The 9,973-nt window shown below is 33.6% G+C and overlaps 1 pseudogene; it reads left to right on the top strand.

Annotated features, from left to right (window-relative positions):
* Positions 1–1,834: 1,834 nt before the first annotated feature.
* On the top strand, positions 1,835–3,239 carry LOC132165818 (acid phosphatase 1-like; annotated as a pseudogene).
* Positions 3,240–9,973: the final 6,734 nt, after the last annotated feature.

Here is a 9,973-nt window from a genome sequence, read left to right on the forward strand (position 1 = left end):
ATCCATAATCAGCCAAATTTTGTGATTGTTTGAGGTTCAGCTAGCAAGTACCCTATTGGAATATAGAGGGTTTTTTTTATTATTATTATTTTATTTTTTTATTTTTTTATAAGTATATGAGTAGTTACTATGACATTACATTTAAACTTTAAAATGGAGAAAAAACTATTTCTTGATACAAAATGGATTTCACAGATCTAATTATATATACGTTGTCATATACTTATAATTTTAGATACAACAAAATAAAATATGGACCCTGAGAGGTGTCCCAACCACATAGAAAAATGAAAACAAAATAAACACAATTTTGATAGATGAAGGAAATACAACTTCCAGTTTTCCATATTAGCGTACAATTAAAGAGTTACATTATTTATTAAAAAAAAAAGTTACATTAAGACAAAGCTTGCAATTTTTCTTCGATGGTTGTTAGAACTAGTGGCTAATATTAGAACACCAGTGGGAGGAAGGCCAAATGACACTTATCGCAATGCTAAATCATGAATTATTTTAAAATTTAATCGGATACAAAAGCATAAACTTAATAATTTAAGGAGAAACTTCACTTATATATATATATATATATATATATATATATATAGGCGGCTAGCGGTTTTGAAAAAATCTAAAACCACTAACCGTAACCGCCTAAGTAGTTAGCGATTTTTCTTAACCGTCTTCAAAAGCGATTAATAGTTAACGGACGATTATTAACAGACCCTTTTTCACCCCTAAATAACATCAACAAGAAAGTTGAAGCCATACTTTCAAGCTCATACTATCCGAGACTTAACTAAGTACCCCCATGAAGAAAACCTTGTAAAAGATCCTCTCTATTTCAAATGAAATTGAAGGGATCCATTTAGTTATTTTTGTTTTGGGGGGACAGTTTTGTCATTTTACATTTTTTGGACAAAAATACCCCCTAAAAGTAACTAAATGGATCCCCTCCATTTCATTTGAAATGGAGAGGTTCCTTCTCCAAGTCGATACTTTGGGACGCTAGTGAATTGGACTATAGATTAGAGAATTTAATAGCGAGTACTTTCTAAGAACATCAATAAAAGGGCGCATACGGTAGCTGATTTTCTAACAAAACTTCATACATACATAGTCTTTTTTTTTTTTTTTTTTTTCTGAGCAAAACTTCATACATAGTCAATACACTTCACACCAAGTTTCTATCCCCAGGCCCAACTAAACCAAAAGAGTCATGCTTGGCCCCAATTTGATACTACGGACGACGTCTCACCTAGTCAATTTCATTGATTTTTTTTTTTTTTTTTGAAAAAAAAAAAAAAAAAAAAACTTTACAAAACTCCACACATTTTAAAATTACTTATAGACTAAATTTAGTCTAAGTTAGTAAACTGTTATTAATGACATTAAGAATTTAATGTGTCTTTCAAATGTTTATAAACACTTGGCACTATTTTCAAATGAGTTTGAAAATATTTTCTACAGACTGATTTAGAAGAAATTTTTGTCCTTATTATTATTATATTTTATTGTAGATTGGAGTCCGTAAACAAATTAAAACAACCACTGTGTCATATGTGAATAAGTTAATTAATTTGCAGTTGATCGATCTATTTGTAGAAGGGAAACATAAACAGCATCAAAAAGAGGGAAAGGGGTTGCCAAACGGTGCCACGGGATCTAATCTACGAAGAAGAGACATAACTACATAGGGGACATCATTTATGAGTTGTGAAGCAATAGTTTGCCCTTTTGTCTGTTTGTTCATAATGTATTCGTTAATCCACTCCACTTTAATCAATTACCCGGTCCATGAGATTTTCAAAAACAGGCCATGACACCCATGTGATTTCTACTGATCTTCTCAAGCCGCTTCATTGCCTTGGTGGCTGCTGCAGATTGGAACATTTTGAACCAGAGAAGGAGAAATGGGGTGGGATCTTCTTCTAGCTTGAAGAACTACTGTGAGAGTTGGAGGATCAATGTGGAGGTAAACAACATCAGGGGATTTGATGTTGTGCCTTGTGCCACAAGAATGCGTTGAGTACATCAAGAAATACATGACATCATCCCAATACAAAGCTGACTCCGAGAGAGCCATTGAAGAGGCCAAGCTTTACCTGAGCAGCTGCTGCACTCTGAAAGGTGATGGTAAATACATGGATCTTTGATGTTTATGATACCCTTCTCTCCACAGTGCCTTACTACAAGAAACATGGTTTTGGGTATGTACAATGTTATATGGCATCTTTCATAGATCATTGAAAATTTTAAGATACTTTTGTTTTTAGGAGCTTCCAACTCAAGTGCATTGAAAATATGATTTTTTTTTTTTTTTTTTTTTTTTTTTTTATGTTTTTAAAGCATAATTTTTTAAAAAATGCATTTTCAAACAACACATTTTTTGCAATTTTGTTTAAAATCACATTTTTACTTAGCAAATTCGCAGGAAAATTATACTCTTAAGTTCTATGTTTTAGTTTTCTAATGCGCCAAGTAATTGGTCTCATAAAACTTTTAGTTCTATCTTTCGAACTTTCAAAAACAGGAATGCTTTGAAAGTGTCTCGTAATTTAGCCAAATGCGTTGCTTCCGATCTTGTTTTTGGAAGCATTCCTATAGAATCTCCTATTTTCTCTTCCATCCCGATCAAAATGGTAAAGATCCTCACGTGCAGTCCCTTTCCCTCATACAATTAAAAAAAAAAAAATTATTCTCATAAATCTCAAATTAATTATCAGGCGGGAGAAGCTGAACTCAACCTTTTTGGAAGCATGGATGAAAGAGAGCAAGGCACCAGCTCTAGAGCACACATTGAAGCTCTTCCATGAGATCAAAGATGTAGGGTTTAAGATCTTCCTGGTTTCTTCAAGAAAGGAAACACTTCGATCTTCCACTGTTGACAACCTCATTAAGGTTGGTTACCATGGATGGAAGACTCTAATACTAAGGTATATATGTAATTTAACATGTTCATCCTCATTGAACCAAAAGAAGAAAGAAAGAAGGTTTTAGAATATATTTTGTTGATAAAAGCTTGACTATATCATGAAAGAATATTCTCTCTATATATGTACAGGGGTCTTGAAGATGAATTTATGGAAGTGCAAAGATACAAATCCAAGGCAAGGCAACATCTGGTTGATGAAGGGCATCGTATATGGGGCATTATTGGCGATCAGTGGAGCAGTTTTGAGGGCACTCCCAGTGCAGAAAGGACATTCAAGCTACCCAATTCCATTTACTATCTGGCATAGAAATCTCAAGCTATAAGAGCATGCATCTTCATTTAAGTAAAAGCTATGGTGTTCTTCTTCTAGATTGCCTCCACCCGATCCTATATCTTCCTACTTGTTCATCAAGGCTATGAATTTTTTAAATATTTGCTGCTGTATTGCAATGTGCTGGATGCTGTGGCTGCAAATTAACTAAACTCTTAAAATTGACAAAGAACATTTTCTGAAGGACAAATTGATTTGTTCACAGATTTCAATTAGCATCACTAATATAGAATGAGATTAACATGAAATGAAGGGAAGAATTATTTCTTTATATTGAAAATGCACGTAAGATCACGTGTTCTAAGAACGGATGTCAATACCCATTTTTCAAAGATGTTGAAAATTCAGTGCAGAGAGAAGTGGGTTTCAGAATTCAGTGGACTCAAAAAGGAATTTGTTATTCAAGTAATTAATTGAAAATGATTTGATGCACTACCCTATATTTGTGTTTTTTGAATGTAGTTGAAGCTTCCGTATTTGGAAAGAACTGCTGGAAGCAGAGGAATTTTGTTGGTTTTGGTTTCTGCAGAATCCAATAAGTGCTCTGCAGTCTTTTACCTAAAAAACATTTACATGTTCCGATTCCCAACATCAGGCTCTTCCGACATTTGATTCAATTTTTCCACAAACTCATCCCCAGGAATTGATGAACTTGACATGGGAGCTTCTCGAAAATCACTGGAAAGCAAACCATTGTTGACATTTGACACTTTTTTTCCCCCTCCTCAATTATTACCGCACGACTCTGGTGTGAATCATGCATCGCCTGAGTTTGTTTCAGAGTTTTCAAACTGCTCTTACAATATCAAAGTTAAGAGTAATTTTGTAATTTTATAAAGTATATAAAAGTATAAGGGTCAATTATATAGGATTAAAATTGCAATAGGGTCCCTTACAAGCATCAATACCCGGTGAAAGTTATTAGAGGTGATCTCTATCAAACTACATAAAATAGGAAGGAAGATTTGTATATCCCTACTATATAAATTCAATTATATAGAATTTTGTAATTGATTTCGTTAAAAATCTTAATTTATCAACTTTATCTTTATCATGTCGTCTTTATCTTTAGTCTTTTAGGCACCGTTTGTTTCGACGTAAAATGTTTTTTGTCGAAAAATATTTTCAACATTAAATATTTTTCTAAAAAATGATTTGCTAGAAAATATTTTACTGTGTTTGGCGCATACAAAAAATCACAATTATATATATATATTTTTTTCATTAAAATCTATTAAGCACAAATTACAATGTCCGACAAAGAGTCTTAGAGGTGTCCTAATAGAGTCGGCCCGAGGGACCTTTAGAATTCGTTCGGGGACACAGCTGGTCCTATTGGGACCATGAAACGATCAGCCCGGGACCAAGCTTTCCGAACCCCACGACTGAGACATGGATTTTTTTTTTTTTTTTTTTTAAGAGTTTAATATGATTTTCCTGAATCTTGGAAAAAATGTTTTCCAACAAGAGCATTTTTAGGCGATAGAGACGACCGGGACCCACGGAGTTTTCATTTTGTGCAAATGTGGGAAAATGTTTCTAAGAAATATTTTAGGAAAATGCTTTATTGAAAATATTTTCCGGCGTCAAGTCCAATCAGTCTTGGCAGGGGTTGATTGGTGTCCTAGCGGGTCTGAATGATAAGATCCCCCCAGTGGATCCTGTGAAGTCCCGGCCCGGTCGGTCGGATCAGGCGGGTCCCGAGCCGCGAGTCCCTGGCCCAGTCCAAGCTGAGGTTGCCACATGCGGCTCTGCTTAAACATGGTTCGCGTTTTGGATTTGACGAGATGAAATGGGTATAATCCGTAGCAGTGGTTATTTTTTTTTTAATAATTAATGCCAAACATGAGGATCTATCTTTGTTTTATTGTGTTTTAGATGTTTAACGTTTGGATTTGACATTCGAGTATACGTCATTTCATTGGTGGTTCTTAGTGGTGTGGCTTAGCTTAACAATGTAGTTTAGATTTTAAAAATGCATTTTTCAAAACACATCTGTTTCGATTTAAAAACATATATTTTTTTACATTATCAAACCGCTACTCTAAAAAAATGCACTTCTAAATAATACTTTTTTGTAATTTTGTTTTAAAGCACACTTTTGACCTGCAAAATAAAAAGGCCAAACAGACTGAGAATACATGTTTGCCTAACCAAAATATCTATTTTCGCTACGGTTAAAAAAATCAAACAAAAAACATACCGAAAGGCGATCTCAAACAAAACTGATCTTTCTTCACTTGCTTACTCTTAGAAATCAAGTGGTAAGAAATGTACAACTTACCGACATTCGTTCAATTATCATTTCATCTCCCAAAAAACCCCAAAAATCAAGTGGAGAATTTTATATATATATATATATATATATATATATATATATATATATAAAGGTTAATGGGTTAATGGGTACTACAAAATCAGCCCAGTGTGATGAAGCTGAAATGGAAGTATAATACGTAGCATTCACTTTTTTTAAGAAAATAATTAATGCCAAGCATGAATTATTTTTGTTTTATCGTGTTCTCTCTCAACAACATCATTCCTTATCGTGTTAAGGAATGATCTCATATTGACTGTGGACAAGATCTTGGGATGTTTATACAGAATGTACAACCCTTTCTTATTGAACTAGTTTTATGAGATGAGTTAGGCTTGGAAATTTCTTCATGGTATCAAAGTCTGCTACAAGACGAACGAGGCCCACACTACTTACCCCATGACAAGGAGTAGGAAAAATACTAGTCTGCACATGAGGGAGAGCGTTGAGGGATGATTTCATATTGACTGTGGATAAGATCTTGGGCATGTTTATAAGGAATAGACAATCCTCTCTTATTGAACTGATTTTATGAGATGAATTAGACCCACAAATTTCTTCAAAATTGCCCTTTCCAAGTCAAGTTCTCTCTCACGCACACAGGTACTCATAGTATCTTTTTAATCTTTTAAGCAATTCCTTGTAATCCATTAGATGAATTAAGTAGACTTTAATATAAAAGTAGATTAGGGGTCATCTTAATATCAATGTCTTCCTCGAAAGTTTAGTTTCAAAAGCTTATTCCAGATCTGCATCAAAGCAATCCCTTTTGTAGAAACTGATGGTGAACTTTTGATTTTGGATGAAAAGAAGCATGTGTTGGACTATGTTTTTTTAAGGCCCAAAACTGAGATTTAAAAAACAGGGGAAAACAGAGGTGTAGTTGAAACAATGAACCCATTAATAATCCTGCTTTTGTATTGTGAACTGAACCCATTAAAACTCTGTAAGATTTTACACGCTGAGCTAACTAGAATCTTATTTTTACACAAAGGTTTTACCCCATAAATGAAAGTAAGTTGACTAGTCATTTTAGGGTGATAGCATAAACATGATTAACACTTTTCTCTGACCTATTACAACATATCTACAGCAATATCCACCAAAACCGAAGCTAAATTTCAATGCAACCAACAATTAATATCAGTAATTCTAATATAATAAATTTTTAGAATTTTTAGCTACAGAAACGAAAGCAAAAATGCTTTGCCCAACATTTCATTCAATTTTTTCCACAAACTCATGGATTGTAGTTTGTAACATGCTATGCAAAGTGTAACATGCAATGAAAGAAGAGATTGAGGTGGCAGCTGCACAAGCATCCATGTGGCAAGGTAGAAGAGACTTGAAGATTAGTTAGTTCTCTTAGCTTGTAACTAAAAGGTATCAGAGGAAGTGCAACCGGATTGTGGTTAGCCATTCTCTAAGATCAATTCAGTTAGTAGTTGTAAAGTTAGTTAATTCAGTTTGCTAGTTGTAGAGAGAGCTATTAACAGCCTTGAGGGCAGAATGTATTCGGAAGCTTGTTGATTGTAGTTCTTTCATGAACATGGAGTTTGGCATGCTCGAACATGCTTAGGAGGTTGAGTAGCCCTCGAAGTTACTCATTTGTTCAATAAAGTTCATCACTTCTTCTCATCTTTCCATTTCTTCTCTTCCATTCTTTCATTCTTTTCTTGCTTAGTTCCATTAACAGTATTAATTCATAACAGCACTGTAACATAGTTTTGGTACAGAGATTAATGAAAAGGAGCATTCCTCGACAGAGCCAAGTTGATGGTCAAGTCTTCGCTGAAGTTTCTCTCCAGTCCTTTCACTCTCATTTATTGAAGTTTGTTTTACAGAAGATGGTATCAACTCCCAAGTATTAAAGAAATTGAATGTCTTCTTGGAAGTTTTCTTCCAGCCCTTTGTTCACTCTCATGCAGTTGGAGGAATGAGGGAAAGAGATGTAGAAGAGGGGAGCTGTGAAGCAATAATGTTTTTTTTTTTTTTTTTTGGGTGTTTTTGTTTTCAGTTGTTTTGAGAATTTCTTTAGAAAAATGAATTGTTATTATTAAAAATAAAATATGGTAGAATGAAATAGTTATTCTTATTCCGTAATTTGGTGACAACACATATTTTATTTCAAGAGTCTATTTGACTCTATTCTGCATACCAACGGGCAGATAAACATGTTTTACTGTCTTGATTCTTTGAAAGGAAAAAAAATAATCAATTTTAAAAACAGCTAGCTGAACGGGGCTTATTCACAATATATCACAATCTTTATATAAAGATCATGTTTACTTTGAATTGATCATTAATTTGAAGAAGAAACTTCACTTAATTAACTCCATAAACTTTCATAAACTTTGCAATTACCCCCTAAAGTATAAAAACTCACAATTTAGTATATCAAACTTTAAAACAATTTCAATCTCACACCTCCATTTGGATTTTGTGTTATATCTGTTGAAATTCTTAAAATACCATTATTTTTTTTATACAAAAAAAAAAAATTGTAATTTAAAGGTAATTTTGTAAAATTTATAGAGGTATAAGGGTCAATTATATAGGATTAAAATTGCAATAGAGTCCCTTACAAGCATCAATACCCAGTGAAAGTTATTAGAGATGATCTCTATCAAACTATATAAAATAGGAAGGAAGATTTATATCTCCCTGCTATATAAATTCAATTATATAGAATTTTGTAATTGATTTCGTTATATATATATATATATATCAACTTTATCTTTATCTTCAGTCTTTTAGTATTTATCTCATGTTCCGAACATCAGTACGCTGTTCCAACATTTGATTCTATTTTTCCACGAACTCATTTATTGTAGTGTTAAATAGCCTGTCACCAGCAGTTGATTGTCGAGTCTTCGCTGAAGTTTCTCTCCATTTTACTCTCATTTTATTGAAGTTTGTTTCCAGGAAGATGGCATTCACTCGATCTCAAGCATTAAATTAAGTTTGTTGGAAGAAGACATTCAACATTCTTAAGCATTAAATTAAGTTTGTTGGAAGATGTTAATGGTATACCTGAACATCTTAATCACTCCAACATTCTTTTCTTCTTCGGAAAAAAAAAAAAAAAAAAAAAAAAATCTTTTTCACGTCACTCGTTTTTTTTTAAAAAAAAAACTCAACATTAAAACATTAAAACATTTTTACCTTTCTATTTTTTATATCACATCAATTACTTTTTATTACTATTCAAATAAAAAAGTATTACAAAATAAAATTGTTTCACTTTTCCGTACTAAAATTTTAAAACTTTATATTGCATTAATCATTTTCAGCTACGAAAAACTGATTTGTCCAACATTTAATTCAATTTTTTCCACAATCTTTATAGAGTTGGTACAGAGATTAATGAAAAAGAGCATTCCTGGACAGAGCCAAGTTGATCGTCTAAGTCTTGGCTGAAGTTTCCTGGACAGAGCCAAGTTGATCGTCTAAGTCTTGGCTGAAGTTTCCTGGACAGAGCCAAGTTGATCGTCAAGTCTTGGCTGAAGTCCTTTCACCCTCAATTATTAAAGTTGGTTTTACAAAAGAAGGCTTTCACTCTCAATTATTAAAGTTGATTGTCTAGTCTTGTTTGAAGTTTTCTTCCATCCCAGCCCGTTGTTCACTCTCATGCATTCACATGACATGGGAGTATGGGAGCTTCACAGAAATCACTGGTTGCTTTTGTTTCTCTCTCATATATGCATTAAATTCACTCTCAGAAATTAACGTGTTTAGGTGAAAATCTTGCTTATCAAAGTCGACACGGTAGAGTTGCCAATACCAATATAAATACAATCCATGTGCTTCACTTTCCGAGACATCAAAACCAGACCCACCCTCCCAAAGAGAAGATCAAATAATGAGAGGCCCTAATTATTCTGAATTCCTGCTTCTATTTCTATGTACTGCAACTACAATTTGTTTTGCTTTCAATTTGCGTATTAATTCTGAGGTCATGAGATGCATAGAGGAAGAAAGACAAGCACTCTTCAAATTCAAGCAAGGCCTTGAAGATAATTCCAGTATGCTGTATTCTTGGGGCAGTGATGAGGAAGATTGTTGCAAATGGAAAGGAATTAAATGCAGCAACCAAACAGGTCATGTTGAAGCGCTTGATCTAAGCTTTAAATGTTTATCAGGTGAGATAAGGTCTTCATTACTTGGATTGCAACATTTGACTTACCTCGACTTAAGTTTCAATTCTTTCTCCATCCTCCCAAAGTTTATTGGTTCACTCACTAAATTACAGTATCTCAATCTTTCCGTCAACTCTTTTTATGGAACCATTCCACCGCAGCTTGGAAATCTCTCGAGCTTGATTTCTCTTGATCTCAGCTGGAACTATAGGCTGATTGAGGAACATAATCTTGACTGGCTCTTTTATCTCTCC

Source organism: Corylus avellana, chromosome ca11 (genome assembly GCF_901000735.1).
Source record: "Corylus avellana chromosome ca11, CavTom2PMs-1.0".
In the NCBI taxonomy this organism is placed as follows: Eukaryota; Viridiplantae; Streptophyta; class Magnoliopsida; order Fagales; family Betulaceae; genus Corylus; species Corylus avellana.